Source organism: Lissotriton vulgaris, unplaced genomic scaffold (genome assembly GCF_964263255.1).
Source record: "Lissotriton vulgaris unplaced genomic scaffold, aLisVul1.2 SCAFFOLD_1527, whole genome shotgun sequence".
NCBI lineage: Eukaryota > Metazoa > Chordata > Amphibia > Caudata > Salamandridae > Lissotriton > Lissotriton vulgaris.
In genome coordinates, this window is record NW_028241337.1 from 286,629 (window position 1) to 306,686 (window position 20,058).

A 20,058-nucleotide genomic window follows, 5' to 3' on the forward strand; every position below is an offset into this window, starting at 1 on the left:
TTATTTTGAATATTGAATTGGTGAAATGATATTCACCGTCTCAGACTACATGATACCATTGGTAAATCTACGTACGACTTAAGTTTAGTCAAATGGCACATAATATGTGAGACAGATGTGTATTTCACAACTCCATGAAAGACGTTTTTGCAATTTTAGTAATGGAATATCCTATTCGTCATGCAGGGGTCCACAAAAAGAGCATACAATTAGAGTACTTTTTCTTTAAAGGAAACAACCGCCTGAACAGGGACTTGAACCCTGGACCCTCAGATTAAAAGTCTGATGCTCTACCGACTGAGCTATCCAGGCTCTGCTATACTCTACCTTAAAATCAGCTAAACAAATGTGGACGTACACTGACCTACACTTTGTATATTTATATAATTACATATATTAGCAATCAATATTCTAGAGTTTAATAATGAATTGATATTTTAAGCATTTGAAATTTCAGCAGCACACGTAATCCATTAAAACTCCGGAAATTTGTACTATCGCATTTTCGGATGACATAGAAATCACGTGTTTAAAATGACACTGTGAAATTAATAAAGGGCCAAATACTATTTCTAACTCCTAAATTACATTTTCAGCAGTATCATTGGGAATTTCCTCTTGGGCATAGACTATGAAACATTTTCAAAGCAAACAGTCTCTGTTTAAGTAGAATTTCTTTCACTGCCATTTTGGTAAATGTTTCTGGTGATGGAGAAGCAGGATTGCTGGTTACTGTTTCAATTAGTTATAAAATAGAGGAGGGATAAAATTGACCCAGTTGGTGTTCGAACCCTTAGCGTTTGAATGCTTTTGCTACATTCGCCTAGGACTCCAAGCCGCAATCCATTGCACCAGAGATCCGACCTGATTCAACAAGGTGATCAGAGATTCACAAATAAAAAGATGACCTATAAGTTGTTGACCAACTTTATCAAATTAATCGGACACTAGCTTACATTTTGAACATTGAATTGGATAAAAGATAATCAACATGTCAAACTACATGATACAGTTTGGGTAAGTCTTCTTAACCCTTGTCAAAGAAAGTAGAGCACAGATGGGTATGTAAGGACTCGATCAAGACTTTTTTGAACCATCTGTAATTGGACTTCCCATTCATTGGATCCTGAAAAGAGTATGCAATTGATATACATTTTTTTTAACCAAGCTGCCTGAACAGGGACTTGAACCCTGGACCCTCGGATTAAAAGTCTGATGCTCTACCGACTGAGCTATCCAGGCTCTGAGGCAGCAATACACAAAATGACATTATCAACATTAGGAAGTGTCCCAACTATCACTACGTTTTTTAACCCCTTGCGTGCGGGGCGTATTTTCCGCCTGTGCTGACTCCGCCTTGCGCGGGCGGAGTCATGATGGAACGGTTTCGTCATCAGCACAGCTCACCCGTAGCTGATGACGGAAATGTTCTGTCATCAGCACGCAAGGGGTTAAGATGGTTGCCGGTATTAGTACTAAATACAGAGAATATAATAATGAATTGGTACTTGGGATAACAGGATAACAGGGATAAAACTGACTCTGGTGGGATTCGAACCCACAACCTTTGAATATCTTTTTTACATTCACCTAGAAGTCCAATGCGTTATCCATTGCGCCACAGAGCCAATCTGCTATAATGAGGTGCAGAGATGTTCTGAAATGAAATAATGAGCTATTAGCTGTTGATCAGCTTTATAAAGTTCATTTGATACTATAACCATGGCTATATTTTGAATATTGAATTGGTGAAATGATATTCACCGTCTCAGACTACATGATACCATTGGTAAATCTACGTACGACTTAAGTTTAGTCAAATGGCACATAATATGTGAGACAGATGTGTATTTCACAACTCCATGAAAGACGTTTTTGCAATTTTAGTAATGGAATATCTTATTCGTCATGCAGGGGTCCACAAAAAGAGCATACAATTAGAGTACTTTTTCTTTAAAGGAAATAACCGCCTGAACAGGGACTTGAACCCTGGACCCTCAGATTAAAAGTCTGATGCTCTACCGACTGAGCTATCCAGGCTCTGCTATACACTACCTTAAAATCAGCTAAACAAATGTGGACGTACACTGACCTACACTTTGTATATTTATATAATTACATATATTAGCAATCAATATTCTAGAGTTTAATAATGAATTGATATTATAAGCATTTGAAATTTCAGCAGCACACGTAATCCATTATAACTCCGGAAATTTGTACTATCTCATTTTCGGATGACATAGAAATCACGTGTTTAAAATGACACTGTGAAATTAATAAAGGGCCAAATACTATTACTAACTCCTAAATTACATTTTCAGCAGTATCATTGGGAATTTCCTCTTGGGCATAGACTATGCAACATTTTCAAAGCAAACAGTCTCTGTTTAAGTAGACTTTCTTTCACTGCCATTTTGGTAAATGTTTCTGGTGATGGAGAAGCAGGATTGCTGGTTACTGTTTCAATTAGTTATAAAATAGAGGAGGGATAAAATTGACCCAGTTGGTGTTCGCACCCTTAGCGTTTGAATGCTTTTGCTACATTCGCCTAGGACTCCAAGCCGCAATCCATTGCACCAGAGATCCGAACTGATTCAACAAGGTGATCAGAGATTCACAAATAAAAAGATGACCTATAAGTTGTTGACCAACTTTATCAAATTAATCGGACACTAGCTTACATTTTGAACATTGAATTGGATAAAAGATAATCAACATGTCAAACTACATGATACAGTTTGGGTAAGTCTTCTTAACCCTTGTCAAAGAAAGTAGAGCACAGATGGGTATGTAAGGACTCGATCAAGACTTTTTTGAACCATCTGTAATTGGAATTCCCATTCATTGGATCCTGAAAAGAGTATGCAATTGATATACATTTTCTTTAACCAAGCCGCCTGAACAGGGACTTGAACCCTGGGCCCTCAGATTAAAAGTCTGATGCTCTACCGACTGAGCTATCCAGGCTCTGAGGCAGCACCCCACAAAATGACATTATCAACATTAGGAAGTGTCCCAACTATCACTACGTTTTTTAACCCCTTGCGTGCGGGGCGTATTTTCCGCCTGTGCTGACTCCGCCTTGCGCGGGCGGAGTCATGACGGAACGGTTTCGTCATCAGCACGCAAGGGGTTAAGATGGTTGCCGGTATTAGTACTAAATACAGAGAATATAATAATGAGTTGGTACTTGGGATAACAGGATAACAGGGATAAAACTGACTCTGGTGGGATTCGAACCCACAACCTTTGAATATCTATTTTACATTCACCTAGAAGTCCAATGCGCTATCCATTGCGCCACAGAGCCAATCTGCTATAATGAGGTGCAGAGATGTTCTGAAATGAAATAATGAGCTATTAGCTGTTGATCAGCTTTATAAAGTTCATTTGATACTATAACCATGGCTTTATTTTGAATATTGAATTGGTGAAATGATATTCACCGTCTCAGACTACATGATACCATTGGTAAATCTACGTACGACTTAAGTTTAGTCAAATGGCACATAATATGTGAGACAGATGTGTATTTCACAACTCCATGAAAGACGTTTTTGCAATTTTAGTAATGGAATATCTTATTCGTCATGCAGGGGTCCACAAAAAGAGCATACAATTAGAGTACTTTTTCTTTAAAGGAAACAACCGCCTGAACAGGGACTTGAACCCTGGACCCTCAGATTAAAAGTCTGATGCTCTACCGACTGAGCTATCCAGGCTCTGCTATACTCTACCTTAAAATCAGCTAAACAAATGTGGACGTACACTGACCTACACTTTGTATATTTATATAATTACATATATTAGCAATCAATATTCTAGAGTTTAATAATGAATTGATATTTTAAGCATTTGAAATTTCAGCAGCACACGTAATCCATTATAACTCCGGAAATTTGTACTATCTCATTTTCGGATGACATAGAAATCACGTGTTTAAAATGACACTGTGAAATTAATAAAGGGCCAAATACTATTTCTAACTCCTAAATTACATTTTCAGCAGTATCATTGGGAATTTCCTCTTGGGCATAGACTATGAAACATTTTCAAAGCAAACAGTCTCTGTTTAAGTAGAATTTCTTTCACTGCCATTTTGGTAAATGTTTCTGGTGATGGAGAAGCAGGATTGCTGGTTACTGTTTCAATTAGTTATAAAATAGAGGAGGGATAAAATTGACCCAGTTGGTGTTCGAACCCTTAGCGTTTGAATGCTTTTGCTACATTCGCCTAGGACTCCAAGCCGCAATCCATTGCACCAGAGATCCGACCTGATTCAACAAGGTGATCAGAGATTCACAAATAAAAAGATGACCTATAAGTTGTTGACCAACTTTATCAAATTAATCGGACACTAGCTTACATTTTGAACATTGAATTGGATAAAAGATAATCAACATGTCAAACTACATGATACAGTTTGGGTAAGTCTTCTTAACCCTTGTCAAAGAAAGTAGAGCACAGATGGGTATGTAAGGACTCGATCAAGACTTTTTTGAACCATCTGTAATTGGACTTCCCATTCATTGGATCCTGAAAAGAGTATGCAATTGATATACATTTTTTTTAACCAAGCTGCCTGAACAGGGACTTGAACCCTGGACCCTCGGATTAAAAGTCTGATGCTCTACCGACTGAGCTATCCAGGCTCTGAGGCAGCAATACACAAAATGACATTATCAACATTAGGAAGTGTCCCAACTATCACTACGTTTTTTAACCCCTTGCGTGCGGGGCGTATTTTCTGCCTGTGCTGACTCCGCCTTGCGCGGGCGGAGTCATGACAGAACGGTTTCGTCATCAGCACAGCTCACCCGTAGCTGATGACGGAAACGTTCTGTCATCAGCACGCAAGGGGTTAAGATGGTTGCCGGTATTAGTACTAAATACAGAGAATATAATAATGAGTTGGTACTTGGGATAACAGGATAACAGGGATAAAACTGACTCTGGTGGGATTCGAACCCACAACCTTTGAATATCTATTTTACATTCACCTAGAAGTCCAACGCGCTATCCATTGCGCCACAGAGCCAATCTGCTATAATGAGGTGCAGAGATGTTCTGAAATGAAATAATGAGCTATTAGCTGTTGATCAGCTTTATAAAGTTCATTTGATACTATAACCATGGCTTTATTTTGAATATTGAATTGGTGAAATGATATTCACCGTCTCAGACTACATGATACCATTGGTAAATCTACGTACGACTTAAGTTTAGTCAAATGGCACATAATATGTGAGACAGATGTGTATTTCACAACTCCATGAAAGACGTTTTTGCAATTTTAGTAATGGAATATCTTATTCGTCATGCAGGGGTCCACAAAAAGAGCATACAATTAGAGTACTTTTTCTTTAAAGGAAACAACCGCCTGAACAGGGACTTGAACCCTGGACCCTCAGATTAAAAGTCTGATGCTCTACCGACTGAGCTATCCAGGCTCTGCTATACTCTACCTTAAAATCAGCTAAACAAATGTGGACGTACACTGACCTACACTTTGTATATTTATATAATTACATATATTAGCAATCAATATTCTAGAGTTTAATAATGAATTGATATTTTAAGCATTTGAAATTTCAGCAGCACACGTAATCCATTATAACTCCGGAAATTTGTACTATCTCATTTTCGGATGACATAGAAATCACGTGTTTAAAATGACAATGTGAAATTAATAAAGGGCCAAATACTATTTCTAACTCCTAAATTACATTTTCAGCAGTATCATTGGGAATTTCCTCTTGGGCATAGACTATGAAACATTTTCAAAGCAAACAGTCTCTGTTTAAGTAGAATTTCTTTCACTGCCATTTTGGTAAATGTTTCTGGTGATGGAGAAGCAGGATTGCTGGTTACTGTTTCAATTAGTTATAAAATAGAGGAGGGATAAAATTGACCCAGTTGGTGTTCGAACCCTTAGCGTTTGAATGCTTTTGCTACATTCGCCTAGGACTCCAAGCCGCAATCCATTGCACCAGAGATCCGACCTGATTCAACAAGGTGATCAGAGATTCACAAATAAAAAGATGACCTATAAGTTGTTGACCAACTTTATCAAATTAATCGGACACTAGCTTACATTTTGAACATTGAATTGGATAAAAGATAATCAACATGTCAAACTACATGATACAGTTTGGGTAAGTCTTCTTAACCCTTGTCAAAGAAAGTAGAGCACAGATGGGTATGTAAGGACTCGATCAAGACTTTTTTGAACCATCTGTAATTGGAATTCCCATTCATTGGATCCTGAAAAGAGTATGCAATTGATATACATTTTCTTTAACCAAGCCGCCTGAACAGGGACTTGAACCCTGGGCCCTCAGATTAAAAGTCTGATTCTCTACCGACTGAGCTATCCAGGCTCTGAGGCAGCACCCCACAAAATGACATTATCAACATTAGGAAGTGTCCCAACTATCACTACGTTTTTTAACCCCTTGCGTGCGGGGCGTATTTTCCGCCTGTGCTGACTCCGCCTTGCGCGGGCGGAGTCATGACGGAACGGTTTCGTCATCAGCACAGCTCACCCGTAGCTGATGACGGAACCGTTCTGTCATCAGCACGCAAGGGGTTAAGATGGTTGCCGGTATTAGTACTAAATACAGAGAATATAATAATGAGTTGGTACTTGGGATAACAGGATAACAGGGATAAAACTGACTCTGGTGGGATTCGAACCCACAACCTTTGAATATCTATTTTACATTCACCTAGAAGTCCAACGCGCTATCCATTGCGCCACAGAGCCAATCTGCTATAATGAGGTGCAGAGATGTTCTGAAATGAAATAATGAGCTATTAGCTGTTGATCAGCTTTATAAAGTTCATTTGATACTATAACCATGGCTTTATTTTGAATATTGAATTGGTGAAATGATATTCACCGTCTCAGACTACATGATACCATTGGTAAATCTACGTACGACTTAAGTTTAGTCAAATGGCACATAATATGTGAGACAGATGTGTATTTCACAACTCCATGAAAGACGTTTTTGCAATTTTAGTAATGGAATATCTTATTCGTCATGCAGGGGTCCACAAAAAGAGCATACAATTAGAGTACTTTTTCTTTAAAGGAAACAACCGCCTGAACAGGGACTTGAACCCTGGACCCTCAGATTAAAAGTCTGATGCTCTACCGACTGAGCTATCCAGGCTCTGCTATACTCTACCTTAAAATCAGCTAAACAAATGTGGACGTACACTGACCTACACTTTGTATATTTATATAATTACATATATTAGCAATCAATATTCTAGAGTTTAATAATGAATTGATATTTTAAGCATTTGAAATTTCAGCAGCACACGTAATCCATTAAAACTCCGGAAATTTGTACTATCTCATTTTCGGATGACATAGAAATCACGTGTTTAAAATGACACTGTGAAATTAATAAAGGGCCAAATACTATTTCTAACTCCTAAATTACATTTTCAGCAGTATCATTGGGAATTTCCTCTTGGGCATAGACTATGAAACATTTTCAAAGCAAACAGTCTCTGTTTAAGTAGAATTTCTTTCACTGCCATTTTGGTAAATGTTTCTGGTGATGGAGAAGCAGGATTGCTGGTTACTGTTTCAATTAGTTATAAAATAGAGGAGGGATAAAATTGACCCAGTTGGTGTTCGAACCCTTAGCGTTTGAATGCTTTTGCTACATTCGCCTAGGACTCCAAGCCGCAATCCATTGCACCAGAGATCCGACCTGATTCAACAAGGTGATCAGAGATTCACAAATAAAAAGATGACCTATAAGTTGTTGACCAACTTTATCAAATTAATCGGACACTAGCTTACATTTTGAACATTGAATTGGATAAAAGATAATCAACATGTCAAACTACATGATACAGTTTGGGTAAGTCTTCTTAACCCTTGTCAAAGAAAGTAGAGCACAGATGGGTATGTAAGGACTCGATCAAGACTTTTCTGAACCATCTGTAATTGGAATTCCCATTCATTGGATCCTGAAAAGAGTATGCAATTGATATACATTTTCTTTAACCAAGCCGCCTGAACAGGGACTTGAACCCTGGGCCCTCAGATTAAAAGTCTGATGCTCTACCGACTGAGCTATCCAGGCTCTGAGGGAGCACCCCACAAAATGACATTATCAACATTAGGAAGTGTCCCAACTATCACTACGTTTTTTAACCCCTTGCGTGCGGGGCGTATTTTCCGCCTGTGCTGACTCCGCCTTGCGCGGGCGGAGTCATGACGGAACGGTTTCGTCATCAGCACAGCTCACCCGTAGCTGATGACGGAACCGTTCTGTCATCAGCACGCAAGGCGTTAAGATGGTTGCCGGTATTAGTACTAAATACAGAGAATATAATAATGAGTTGGTACTTGGGATAACAGGATAACAGGGATAAAACTGACTCTGGTGGGATTCGAACCCACAACCTTTGAATATCTATTTTACATTCACCTAGAAGTCCAACGCGCTATCCATTGCGCCACAGAGCCAATCTGCTATAATGAGGTGCAGAGATGTTCTGAAATGAAATAATGAGCTATTGATCAGCTTTATAAAGTTCATTTGATACTATAACCATGGCTTTATTTTGAATATTGAATTGGTGAAATGATATTCACCGTCTCAGACTACATGATACCATTGGTAAATCTACGTACGACTTAAGTTTAGTCAAATGGCACATAATATGTGAGACAGATGTGTATTTCACAACTCCATGAAAGACGTTTTTGCAATTTTAGTAATGGAATATCTTATTCGTCATGCAGGGGTCCACAAAAAGAGCATACAATTAGAGTACTTTTTCTTTAAAGGAAACAACCGCCTGAACAGGGACTTGAACCCTGGACCCTCAGATTAAAAGTCTGATGCTCTACCGACTGAGCTATCCAGGCTCTGCTATACTCTACCTTAAAATCAGCTAAACAAATGTGGACGTACACTGACCTACACTTTGTATATTTATATAATTACATATATTAGCAATCAATATTCTAGAGTTTAATAATGAATTGATATTTTAAGCATTTGAAATTTCAGCAGCACACGTAATCCATTATAACTCCGGAAATTTGTACTATCTCATTTTCGGATGACATAGAAATCACGTGTTTAAAATGACAATGTGAAATTAATAAAGGGCCAAATACTATTACTAACTCCTAAATTACATTTTCAGCAGTATCATTGGGAATTTCCTCTTGGGCATAGACTATGCAACATTTTCAAAGCAAACAGTCTCTGTTTAAGTAGACTTTCTTTCACTGCCATTTTGGTAAATGTTTCTGGTGATGGAGAAGCAGGATTGCTGGTTACTGTTTCAATTAGTTATAAAATAGAGGAGGGATAAAATTGACCCAGTTGGTGTTCGAACCCTTAGCGTTTGAATGCTTTTGCTACATTCGCCTAGGACTCCAAGCCGCAATCCATTGCACCAGAGATCCGACCTGATTCAACAAGGTGATCAGAGATTCACAAATAAAAAGATGACCTATAAGTTGTTGACCAACTTCATCAAATTAATCGGACACTAGCTTACATTTTGAACATTGAATTGGATAAAAGATAATCAACATGTCAAACTACATGATACAGTTTGGGTAAGTCTTCTTAACCCTTGTCAAAGAAAGTAGAGCACAGATGGGTATGTAAGGACTCGATCAAGACTTTTTTGAACCATCTGTAATTGGAATTCCCATTCATTGGATCCTGAAAAGAGTATGCAATTGATATACATTTTCTTTAACCAAGCCGCCTGAACAGGGACTTGAACCCTGGGCCCTCAGATTAAAAGTCTGATGCTCTACCGACTGAGCTATCCAGGCTCTGAGGCAGCACCCCACAAAATGACATTATCAACATTAGGAAGTGTCCCAACTATCACTACGTTTTTTAACCCCTTGCGTGCGGGGCGTATTTTCCGCCTGTGCTGACTCCGCCTTGCGCGGGCGGAGTCATGACGGAACGGTTTCGTCATCAGCACAGCTCACCCGTAGCTGATGACGGAAATGTTCTGTCATCAGCACGCAAGGGGTTAAGATGGTTGCCGGTATTAGTACTAAATACAGAGAATATAATAATGAATTGGTACTTGGGATAACAGGATAACAGGGATAAAACTGACTCTGGTGGGATTCGAACCCACAACCTTTGAATATCTTTTTTACATTCACCTAGAAGTCCAATGCGTTATCCATTGCGCCACAGAGCCAATCTGCTATAATGAGGTGCAGAGATGTTCTGAAATGAAATAATGAGCTATTAGCTGTTGATCAGCTTTATAAAGTTCATTTGATACTATAACCATGGCTATATTTTGAATATTGAATTGGTGAAATGATATTCACCGTCTCAGACTACATGATACCATTGGTAAATCTACGTACGACTTAAGTTTAGTCAAATGGCACATAATATGTGAGACAGATGTGTATTTCACAACTCCATGAAAGACGTTTTTGCAATTTTAGTAATGGAATATCTTATTCGTCATGCAGGGGTCCACAAAAAGAGCATACAATTAGAGTACTTTTTCTTTAAAGGAAATAACCGCCTGAACAGGGACTTGAACCCTGGACCCTCAGATTAAAAGTCTGATGCTCTACCGACTGAGCTATCCAGGCTCTGCTATAGTCTACCTTAAAATCAGCTAAACAAATGTGGACGTACACTGACCTACACTTTGTATATTTATATAATTACATATATTAGCAATCAATATTCTAGAGTTTAATAATGAATTGATATTTTAAGCATTTGAAATTTTAGCAGCACACGTAATCCATTATAACTCCGGAAATTTGTACTATCTCATTTTCGGATGACATAGAAATCACGTGTTTAAAATGACACTGTGAAATTAATAAAAGGCCAAATACTATTACTAACTCCTAAATTACATTTTCAGCAGTATCATTGGGAATTTCCTCTTGGGCATAGACTATGCAACATTTTCAAAGCAAACAGTCTCTGTTTAAGTAGACTTTCTTTCACTGCCATTTTGGTAAATGTTTCTGGTGATGGAGAAGCAGGATTGCTGGTTACTGTTTCAATTAGTTATAAAATAGAGGAGGGATAAAATTGACCCAGTTGGTGTTCGAACCCTTAGCGTTTGAATGCTTTTGCTACATTCGCCTAGGACTCCAAGCCGCAATCCATTGCACCAGAGATCCGACCTGATTCAACAAGGTGATCAGAGATTCACAAATAAAAAGATGACCTATAAGTTGTTGACCAACTTTATCAAATTAATCGGACACTAGCTTACATTTTGAACATTGAATTGGATAAAAGATAATCAACATGTCAAACTACATGATACAGTTTGGGTAAGTCTTCTTAACCCTTGTCAAAGAAAGTAGAGCACAGATGGGTATGTAAGGACTCGATCAAGACTTTTTTGAACCATCTGTAATTGGACTTCCCATTCATTGGATCCTGAAAAGAGTATGCAATTGATATACATTTTTTTTAACCAAGCTGCCTGAACAGGGACTTGAACCCTGGACCCTCGGATTAAAAGTCTGATGCTCTACCGACTGAGCTATCCAGGCTCTGAGGCAGCAATACACAAAATGACATTATCAACATTAGGAAGTGTCCCAACTATCACTACGTTTTTTAACCCCTTGCGTGCGGGGCGTATTTTCCGCCTGTGCTGACTCCGCCTTGCGCGGGCGGAGTCATGACGGAACGGTTTCGTCATCAGCACAGCTCACCCGTAGCTGATGACGGAAATGTTCTGTCATCAGCACGCAAGGGGTTAAGATGGTTGCCGGTATTAGTACTAAATACAGAGAATATAATAATGAATTGGTACTTGGGATAACAGGATAACAGGGATAAAACTGACTCTGGTGGGATTCGAACCCACAACCTTTGAATATCTTTTTTACATTCACCTAGAAGTCCAATGCGTTATCCATTGCGCCACAGAGCCAATCTGCTATAATGAGGTGCAGAGATGTTCTGAAATGAAATAATGAGCTATTAGCTGTTGATCAGCTTTATAAAGTTCATTTGATACTATAACCATGGCTATATTTTGAATATTGAATTGGTGAAATGATATTCACCGTCTCAGACTACATGATACCATTGGTAAATCTACGTACGACTTAAGTTTAGTCAAATGGCACATAATATGTGAGACAGATGTGTATTTCACAACTCCATGAAAGACGTTTTTGCAATTTTAGTAATGGAATATCTTATTCGTCATGCAGGGGTCCACAAAAAGAGCATACATTTAGAGTACTTTTTCTTTAAAGGAAATAACCGCCTGAACAGGGACTTGAACCCTGGACCCTCAGATTAAAAGTCTGATGCTCTACCGACTGAGCTATCCAGGCTCTGCTATACACTACCTTAAAATCAGCTAAACAAATGTGGACGTACACTGACCTACACTTTGTATATTTATATAATTACATATATTAGCAATCAATATTCTAGAGTTTAATAATGAATTGATATTATAAGCATTTGAAATTTCAGCAGCACACGTAATCCATTATAACTCCGGAAATTTGTACTATCTCATTTTCGGATGACATAGAAATCACGTGTTTAAAATGACACTGTGAAATTAATAAAGGGCCAAATACTATTACTAACTCCTAAATTACATTTTCAGCAGTATCATTGGGAATTTCCTCTTGGGCATAGACTATGCAACATTTTCAAAGCAAACAGTCTCTGTTTAAGTAGACTTTCTTTCACTGCCATTTTGGTAAATGTTTCTGGTGATGGAGAAGCAGGATTGCTGGTTACTGTTTCAATTAGTTATAAAATAGAGGAGGGATAAAATTGACCCAGTTGGTGTTCGCACCCTTAGCGTTTGAATGCTTTTGCTACATTCGCCTAGGACTCCAAGCCGCAATCCATTGCACCAGAGATCCGAACTGATTCAACAAGGTGATCAGAGATTCACAAATAAAAAGATGACCTATAAGTTGTTGACCAACTTTATCAAATTAATCGGACACTAGCTTACATTTTGAACATTGAATTGGATAAAAGATAATCAACATGTCAAACTACATGATACAGTTTGGGTAAGTCTTCTTAACCCTTGTCAAAGAAAGTAGAGCACAGATGGGTATGTAAGGACTCGATCAAGACTTTTTTGAACCATCTGTAATTGGAATTCCCATTCATTGGATCCTGAAAAGAGTATGCAATTGATATACATTTTCTTTAACCAAGCCGCCTGAACAGGGACTTGAACCCTGGGCCCTCAGATTAAAAGTCTGATGCTCTACCGACTGAGCTATCCAGGCTCTGAGGCAGCACCCCACAAAATGACATTATCAACATTAGGAAGTGTCCCAACTATCACTACGTTTTTTAACCCCTTGCGTGCGGGGCGTATTTTCCGCCTGTGCTGACTCCGCCTTGCGCGGGCGGAGTCATGACGGAACGGTTTCGTCATCAGCACAGCTCACCCGTAGCTGATGACGGAAATGTTCTGTCATCAGCACGCAAGGGGTTAAGATGGTTGCCGGTATTAGTACTAAATACAGAGAATATAATAATGAATTGGTACTTGGGATAACAGGATAACAGGGATAAAACTGACTCTGGTGGGATTCGAACCCACAACCTTTGAATATCTTTTTTACATTCACCTAGAAGTCCAATGCGTTATCCATTGCGCCACAGAGCCAATCTGCTATAATGAGGTGCAGAGATGTTCTGAAATGAAATAATGAGCTATTAGCTGTTGATCAGCTTTATAAAGTTCATTTGATACTATAACCATGGCTATATTTTGAATATTGAATTGGTGAAATGATATTCACCGTCTCAGACTACATGATACCATTGGTAAATCTACGTACGACTTAAGTTTAGTCAAATGGCACATAATATGTGAGACAGATGTGTATTTCACAACTCCATGAAAGACGTTTTTGCAATTTTAGTAATGGAATATCTTATTCGTCATGCAGGGGTCCACAAAAAGAGCATACAATTAGAGTACTTTTTCTTTAAAGGAAATAACCGCCTGAACAGGGACTTGAACCCTGGACCCTCAGATTAAAAGTCTGATGCTCTACCGACTGAGCTATCCAGGCTCTGCTATAGTCTACCTTAAAATCAGCTAAACAAATGTGGACGTACACTGACCTACACTTTGTATATTTATATAATTACATATATTAGCAATCAATATTCTAGAGTTTAATAATGAATTGATATTTTAAGCATTTGAAATTTTAGCAGCACACGTAATCCATTATAACTCCGGAAATTTGTACTATCTCATTTTCGGATGACATAGAAATCACGTGTTTAAAATGACACTGTGAAATTAATAAAAGGCCAAATACTATTACTAACTCCTAAATTACATTTTCAGCAGTATCATTGGGAATTTCCTCTTGGGCATAGACTATGCAACATTTTCAAAGCAAACAGTCTCTGTTTAAGTAGACTTTCTTTCACTGCCATTTTGGTAAATGTTTCTGGTGATGGAGAAGCAGGATTGCTGGTTACTGTTTCAATTAGTTATAAAATAGAGGAGGGATAAAATTGACCCAGTTGGTGTTCGAACCCTTAGCGTTTGAATGCTTTTGCTACATTCGCCTAGGACTCCAAGCCGCAATCCATTGCACCAGAGATCCGACCTGATTCAACAAGGTGATCAGAGATTCACAAATAAAAAGATGACCTATAAGTTGTTGACCAACTTTATCAAATTAATCGGACACTAGCTTACATTTTGAACATTGAATTGGATAAAAGATAATCAACATGTCAAACTACATGATACAGTTTGGGTAAGTCTTCTTAACCCTTGTCAAAGAAAGTAGAGCACAGATGGGTATGTAAGGACTCGATCAAGACTTTTTTGAACCATCTGTAATTGGACTTCCCATTCATTGGATCCTGAAAAGAGTATGCAATTGATATACATTTTTTTTAACCAAGCTGCCTGAACAGGGACTTGAACCCTGGACCCTCGGATTAAAAGTCTGATGCTCTACCGACTGAGCTATCCAGGCTCTGAGGCAGCAATACACAAAATGACATTATCAACATTAGGAAGTGTCCCAACTATCACTACGTTTTTTAACCCCTTGCGTGCGGGGCGTATTTTCCGCCTGTGCTGACTCCGCCTTGCGCGGGCGGAGTCATGACGGAACGGTTTCGTCATCAGCACAGCTCACCCGTAGCTGATGACGGAAATGTTCTGTCATCAGCACGCAAGGGGTTAAGATGGTTGCCGGTATTAGTACTAAATACAGAGAATATAATAATGAATTGGTACTTGGGATAACAGGATAACAGGGATAAAACTGACTCTGGTGGGATTCGAACCCACAACCTTTGAATATCTTTTTTACATTCACCTAGAAGTCCAATGCGTTATCCATTGCGCCACAGAGCCAATCTGCTATAATGAGGTGCAGAGATGTTCTGAAATGAAATAATGAGCTATTAGCTGTTGATCAGCTTTATAAAGTTCATTTGATACTATAACCATGGCTATATTTTGAATATTGAATTGGTGAAATGATATTCACCGTCTCAGACTACATGATACCATTGGTAAATCTACGTACGACTTAAGTTTAGTCAAATGGCACATAATATGTGAGACAGATGTGTATTTCACAACTCCATGAAAGACGTTTTTGCAATTTTAGTAATGGAATATCTTATTCGTCATGCAGGGGTCCACAAAAAGAGCATACATTTAGAGTACTTTTTCTTTAAAGGAAATAACCGCCTGAACAGGGACTTGAACCCTGGACCCTCAGATTAAAAGTCTGATGCTCTACCGACTGAGCTATCCAGGCTCTGCTATACACTACCTTAAAATCAGCTAAACAAATGTGGACGTACACTGACCTACACTTTGTATATTTATATAATTACATATATTAGCAATCAATATTCTAGAGTTTAATAATGAATTGATATTATAAGCATTTGAAATTTCAGCAGCACACGTAATCCATTATAACTCCGGAAATTTGTACTATCTCATTTTCGGATGACATAGAAATCACGTGTTTAAAATGACACTGTGAAATTAATAAAGGGCCAAATACTATTACTAACTCCTAAATTACATTTTCAGCAGTATCATTGGGAATTTCCTCTTGGGCATAGACTATGCAACATTTTCAAAGCAAACAGTCTCTGTTTAAGTAGACTTTCTTTCACTGCCATTTTGGTAAATGTTTCTGGTGATGGAGAAGCAGGATTGCTGGTTACTGTTTCAATTAGTTATAAAATAGAGGAGGGATAAAATTGACCCAGTTGGTGTTCGCACCCTTAGCGTTTGAATGCTTTTGCTACATTCGCCTAGGACTCCAAGCCGCAATCCATTGCACCAGAGATCCGAACTGATTCAACAAGGTGATCAGAGATTCACAAATAAAAAGATGACCTATAAGTTGTTGACCAACTTTATCAAATTAATCGGACACTAGCTTACATTTTGAACATTGAATTGGATAAAAGATAATCAACATGTCAAACTACATGATACAGTTTGGGTAAGTCTTCTTAACCCTTGTCAAAGAAAGTAGAGCACAGATGGGTATGTAAGGACTCGATCAAGACTTTTTTGAACCATCTGTAATTGGAATTCCCATTCATTGGATCCTGAAAAGAGTATGCAATTGATATACATTTTCTTTAACCAAGCCGCCTGAACAGGGACTTGAACCCTGGGCCCTCAGATTAAAAGTCTGATGCTCTACCGACTGAGCTATCCAGGCTCTGAGGCAGCACCCCACAAAATGACATTATCAACATTAGGAAGTGTCCCAACTATCACTACGTTTTTTAACCCCTTGCGTGCGGGGCGTATTTTCCGCCTGTGCTGACTCCGCCTTGCGCGGGCGGAGTCATGACGGAACGGTTTCGTCATCAGCACGCAAGGGGTTAAGATGGTTGCCGGTATTAGTACTAAATACAGAGAATATAATAATGAGTTGGTACTTGGGATAACAGGATAACAGGGATAAAACTGACTCTGGTGGGATTCGAACCCACAACCTTTGAATATCTATTTTACATTCACCTAGAAGTCCAATGCGCTATCCATTGCGCCACAGAGCCAATCTGCTATAATGAGGTGCAGAGATGTTCTGAAATGAAATAATGAGCTATTAGCTGTTGATCAGCTTTATAAAGTTCATTTGATACTATAACCATGGCTTTATTTTGAATATTGAATTGGTGAAATGATATTCACCGTCTCAGACTACATGATACCATTGGTAAATCTACGTACGACTTAAGTTTAGTCAAATGGCACATAATATGTGAGACAGATGTGTATTTCACAACTCCATGAAAGACGTTTTTGCAATTTTAGTAATGGAATATCTTATTCGTCATGCAGGGGTCCACAAAAAGAGCATACAATTAGAGTACTTTTTCTTTAAAGGAAACAACCGCCTGAACAGGGACTTGAACCCTGGACCCTCAGATTAAAAGTCTGATGCTCTACCGACTGAGCTATCCAGGCTCTGCTATACTCTACCTTAAAATCAGCTAAACAAATGTGGACGTACACTGACCTACACTTTGTATATTTATATAATTACATATATTAGCAATCAATATTCTAGAGTTTAATAATGAATTGATATTTTAAGCATTTGAAATTTCAGCAGCACACGTAATCCATTATAACTCCGGAAATTTGTACTATCTCATTTTCGGATGACATAGAAATCACGTGTTTAAAATGACACTGTGAAATTAATAAAGGGCCAAATACTATTTCTAACTCCTAAATTACATTTTCAGCAGTATCATTGGGAATTTCCTCTTGGGCATAGACTATGAAACATTTTCAAAGCAAACAGTCTCTGTTTAAGTAGAATTTCTTTCACTGCCATTTTGGTAAATGTTTCTGGTGATGGAGAAGCAGGATTGCTGGTTACTGTTTCAATTAGTTATAAAATAGAGGAGGGATAAAATTGACCCAGTTGGTGTTCGAACCCTTAGCGTTTGAATGCTTTTGCTACATTCGCCTAGGACTCCAAGCCGCAATCCATTGCACCAGAGATCCGACCTGATTCAACAAGGTGATCAGAGATTCACAAATAAAAAGATGACCTATAAGTTGTTGACCAACTTTATCAAATTAATCGGACACTAGCTTACATTTTGAACATTGAATTGGATAAAAGATAATCAACATGTCAAACTACATGATACAGTTTGGGTAAGTCTTCTTAACCCTTGTCAAAGAAAGTAGAGCACAGATGGGTATGTAAGGACTCGATCAAGACTTTTTTGAACCATCTGTAATTGGACTTCCCATTCATTGGATCCTGAAAAGAGTATGCAATTGATATACATTTTTTTTAACCAAGCTGCCTGAACAGGGACTTGAACCCTGGACCCTCGGATTAAAAGTCTGATGCTCTACCGACTGAGCTATCCAGGCTCTGAGGCAGCAATACACAAAATGACATTATCAACATTAGGAAGTGTCCCAACTATCACTACGTTTTTTAACCCCTTGCGTGCGGGGCGTATTTTCCGCCTGTGCTGACTCCGCCTTGCGCGGGCGGAGTCATGACAGAACGGTTTCGTCATCAGCACAGCTCACCCGTAGCTGATGACGGAAACGTTCTGTCATCAGCACGCAAGGGGTTAAGATGGTTGCCGGTATTAGTACTAAATACAGAGAATATAATAATGAGTTGGTACTTGGGATAACAGGATAACAGGGATAAAACTGACTCTGGTGGGATTCGAACCCACAACCTTTGAATATCTATTTTACATTCACCTAGAAGTCCAACGCGCTATCCATTGCGCCACAGAGCCAATCTGCTATAATGAGGTGCAGAGATGTTCTGAAATGAAATAATGAGCTATTAGCTGTTGATCAGCTTTATAAAGTTCATTTGATACTATAACCATGGCTTTATTTTGAATATTGAATTGGTGAAATGATATTCACCGTCTCAGACTACATGATACCATTGGTAAATCTACGTACGACTTAAGTTTAGTCAAATGGCACATAATATGTGAGACAGATGTGTATTTCACAACTCCATGAAAGACGTTTTTGCAATTTTAGTAATGGAATATCTTATATGGCTGAGATACCCGCCACCCCCTCTCAACACAATCCCCAAAAGGAAGGGAAACCGGAAACAGTTCTTGAAGTTTTTGGATGTGGGGAGGGAGTGACCCTCCCCCGGCCGTATTTATTAAAACAAAAAATTAAAACATTAAACGTTTCATTTTATGTACAATTTCATTATCACATTGCGATGTTTGGCTCACCTTAACATATTCTCTAATACAGAGTTTCTCCTAGCCGAACTAGCATCCAACAAAAACATTCTCTAGAAAAACTGAAATTGTACATCCTAACGTTTAAGGGCCAACGGCAAGGTCATAACCGGTGTCAAGATCCCTAACCAGACTTACCCCTCCCACTTGTGAGGGGCGACAGCACAGAGGCTTACCTCAAGTGCAACTACTAACAATTTCCCTTGACTTGACGGGGGCACTTAAGACTCGACGCCATTTAAAGGTCGTTCGAAGACTTGTGTGTGGTATCTAGAAGGTATCGTGGACCTCCCCCCATCCCACACAACTTACCGCATCTGCCGTCGCAGATGACCCTGGCCCCGGGAAATTCCCCAGGAGGGGGCTGTAACCCCTCCTACAACGGAAGGGGCCTTGACCGCCTTTCCTTTACTTCCGGCGACCCGCCCTTAGACGGGACCGCCTCCCCACTGAGGGGCCAATGGCCACCTCTCCCGAGCGCTCCCATCCGTGTTGGGTGACGCCCACTCATAGGGATCTACCAATTAGTGCTCACCGATCATGACCTTACCGCCTACCAAAAATAAATACGACAATTTTTGTTCAAACCTACAAAAAACATTGGTCGCTACGACCGAAGGAACATGCTAAAAATACAACACTACACCAAATCATTTTAATCGAAACAAACTACACAATATTCACCATACTTTATTATGATCAACAACAAACTGATACTTTCACAGCCTGTAAACGGAATGGAAAAACAAACTTATAAATTCACTTT

At 38.9% G+C, this 20,058-nt stretch overlaps 27 non-coding genes across 27 annotated transcripts; all 27 read right to left on the reverse strand.

The window, feature by feature from the left end:
- Window positions 1–239: 239 nt before the first annotated feature.
- On the reverse strand, window positions 240–312 carry TRNAK-UUU (transfer RNA lysine (anticodon UUU)). Its single transcript has one exon. It is a non-coding gene; the product is annotated as a tRNA-Lys (tRNA).
- Window positions 313–1,537: 1,225 nt separating this feature from the next.
- On the reverse strand, window positions 1,538–1,628 carry TRNAR-UCU (transfer RNA arginine (anticodon UCU)). The gene is given in 2 exon segments: window positions 1,538–1,573; window positions 1,592–1,628. It is a non-coding gene; the product is annotated as a tRNA-Arg (tRNA).
- A 339-nt stretch (window positions 1,629–1,967) lies between these two features.
- TRNAK-UUU (transfer RNA lysine (anticodon UUU)) lies at window positions 1,968–2,040 on the reverse strand. The gene has a single exon. It is a non-coding gene; the product is annotated as a tRNA-Lys (tRNA).
- Window positions 2,041–2,897: 857 nt separating this feature from the next.
- On the reverse strand, window positions 2,898–2,970 carry TRNAK-UUU (transfer RNA lysine (anticodon UUU)). Its single transcript has one exon. It is a non-coding gene; the product is annotated as a tRNA-Lys (tRNA).
- A 252-nt stretch (window positions 2,971–3,222) lies between these two features.
- TRNAR-UCU (transfer RNA arginine (anticodon UCU)) lies at window positions 3,223–3,313 on the reverse strand. The gene is given in 2 exon segments: window positions 3,223–3,258; window positions 3,277–3,313. It is a non-coding gene; the product is annotated as a tRNA-Arg (tRNA).
- Window positions 3,314–3,652: 339 nt separating this feature from the next.
- Window positions 3,653–3,725, reverse strand: TRNAK-UUU (transfer RNA lysine (anticodon UUU)). Its single transcript has one exon. It is a non-coding gene; the product is annotated as a tRNA-Lys (tRNA).
- Window positions 3,726–4,950: 1,225 nt separating this feature from the next.
- On the reverse strand, window positions 4,951–5,041 carry TRNAR-UCU (transfer RNA arginine (anticodon UCU)). Its single transcript is given in 2 exon segments — window positions 4,951–4,986; window positions 5,005–5,041. It is a non-coding gene; the product is annotated as a tRNA-Arg (tRNA).
- Window positions 5,042–5,380: 339 nt separating this feature from the next.
- Window positions 5,381–5,453, reverse strand: TRNAK-UUU (transfer RNA lysine (anticodon UUU)). Its single transcript has one exon. It is a non-coding gene; the product is annotated as a tRNA-Lys (tRNA).
- A 1,225-nt stretch (window positions 5,454–6,678) lies between these two features.
- Window positions 6,679–6,769, reverse strand: TRNAR-UCU (transfer RNA arginine (anticodon UCU)). Its single transcript is given in 2 exon segments — window positions 6,679–6,714; window positions 6,733–6,769. It is a non-coding gene; the product is annotated as a tRNA-Arg (tRNA).
- A 339-nt stretch (window positions 6,770–7,108) lies between these two features.
- On the reverse strand, window positions 7,109–7,181 carry TRNAK-UUU (transfer RNA lysine (anticodon UUU)). Its single transcript has one exon. It is a non-coding gene; the product is annotated as a tRNA-Lys (tRNA).
- Window positions 7,182–8,038: 857 nt separating this feature from the next.
- Window positions 8,039–8,111, reverse strand: TRNAK-UUU (transfer RNA lysine (anticodon UUU)). Its single transcript has one exon. It is a non-coding gene; the product is annotated as a tRNA-Lys (tRNA).
- Window positions 8,112–8,406: 295 nt separating this feature from the next.
- Window positions 8,407–8,497, reverse strand: TRNAR-UCU (transfer RNA arginine (anticodon UCU)). Its single transcript is given in 2 exon segments — window positions 8,407–8,442; window positions 8,461–8,497. It is a non-coding gene; the product is annotated as a tRNA-Arg (tRNA).
- A 332-nt stretch (window positions 8,498–8,829) lies between these two features.
- On the reverse strand, window positions 8,830–8,902 carry TRNAK-UUU (transfer RNA lysine (anticodon UUU)). Its single transcript has one exon. It is a non-coding gene; the product is annotated as a tRNA-Lys (tRNA).
- An 857-nt stretch (window positions 8,903–9,759) lies between these two features.
- TRNAK-UUU (transfer RNA lysine (anticodon UUU)) lies at window positions 9,760–9,832 on the reverse strand. The gene has a single exon. It is a non-coding gene; the product is annotated as a tRNA-Lys (tRNA).
- Window positions 9,833–10,127: 295 nt separating this feature from the next.
- Window positions 10,128–10,218, reverse strand: TRNAR-UCU (transfer RNA arginine (anticodon UCU)). The gene is given in 2 exon segments: window positions 10,128–10,163; window positions 10,182–10,218. It is a non-coding gene; the product is annotated as a tRNA-Arg (tRNA).
- Window positions 10,219–10,557: 339 nt separating this feature from the next.
- Window positions 10,558–10,630, reverse strand: TRNAK-UUU (transfer RNA lysine (anticodon UUU)). The gene has a single exon. It is a non-coding gene; the product is annotated as a tRNA-Lys (tRNA).
- Window positions 10,631–11,855: 1,225 nt separating this feature from the next.
- On the reverse strand, window positions 11,856–11,946 carry TRNAR-UCU (transfer RNA arginine (anticodon UCU)). The gene is given in 2 exon segments: window positions 11,856–11,891; window positions 11,910–11,946. It is a non-coding gene; the product is annotated as a tRNA-Arg (tRNA).
- A 339-nt stretch (window positions 11,947–12,285) lies between these two features.
- TRNAK-UUU (transfer RNA lysine (anticodon UUU)) lies at window positions 12,286–12,358 on the reverse strand. The gene has a single exon. It is a non-coding gene; the product is annotated as a tRNA-Lys (tRNA).
- Window positions 12,359–13,215: 857 nt separating this feature from the next.
- TRNAK-UUU (transfer RNA lysine (anticodon UUU)) lies at window positions 13,216–13,288 on the reverse strand. Its single transcript has one exon. It is a non-coding gene; the product is annotated as a tRNA-Lys (tRNA).
- A 295-nt stretch (window positions 13,289–13,583) lies between these two features.
- TRNAR-UCU (transfer RNA arginine (anticodon UCU)) lies at window positions 13,584–13,674 on the reverse strand. The gene is given in 2 exon segments: window positions 13,584–13,619; window positions 13,638–13,674. It is a non-coding gene; the product is annotated as a tRNA-Arg (tRNA).
- A 339-nt stretch (window positions 13,675–14,013) lies between these two features.
- TRNAK-UUU (transfer RNA lysine (anticodon UUU)) lies at window positions 14,014–14,086 on the reverse strand. The gene has a single exon. It is a non-coding gene; the product is annotated as a tRNA-Lys (tRNA).
- A 1,225-nt stretch (window positions 14,087–15,311) lies between these two features.
- On the reverse strand, window positions 15,312–15,402 carry TRNAR-UCU (transfer RNA arginine (anticodon UCU)). The gene is given in 2 exon segments: window positions 15,312–15,347; window positions 15,366–15,402. It is a non-coding gene; the product is annotated as a tRNA-Arg (tRNA).
- A 339-nt stretch (window positions 15,403–15,741) lies between these two features.
- TRNAK-UUU (transfer RNA lysine (anticodon UUU)) lies at window positions 15,742–15,814 on the reverse strand. Its single transcript has one exon. It is a non-coding gene; the product is annotated as a tRNA-Lys (tRNA).
- An 857-nt stretch (window positions 15,815–16,671) lies between these two features.
- On the reverse strand, window positions 16,672–16,744 carry TRNAK-UUU (transfer RNA lysine (anticodon UUU)). The gene has a single exon. It is a non-coding gene; the product is annotated as a tRNA-Lys (tRNA).
- A 252-nt stretch (window positions 16,745–16,996) lies between these two features.
- TRNAR-UCU (transfer RNA arginine (anticodon UCU)) lies at window positions 16,997–17,087 on the reverse strand. Its single transcript is given in 2 exon segments — window positions 16,997–17,032; window positions 17,051–17,087. It is a non-coding gene; the product is annotated as a tRNA-Arg (tRNA).
- A 339-nt stretch (window positions 17,088–17,426) lies between these two features.
- TRNAK-UUU (transfer RNA lysine (anticodon UUU)) lies at window positions 17,427–17,499 on the reverse strand. The gene has a single exon. It is a non-coding gene; the product is annotated as a tRNA-Lys (tRNA).
- Window positions 17,500–18,724: 1,225 nt separating this feature from the next.
- Window positions 18,725–18,815, reverse strand: TRNAR-UCU (transfer RNA arginine (anticodon UCU)). The gene is given in 2 exon segments: window positions 18,725–18,760; window positions 18,779–18,815. It is a non-coding gene; the product is annotated as a tRNA-Arg (tRNA).
- Between the last annotated feature and the right edge of the window lie 1,243 nt (window positions 18,816–20,058).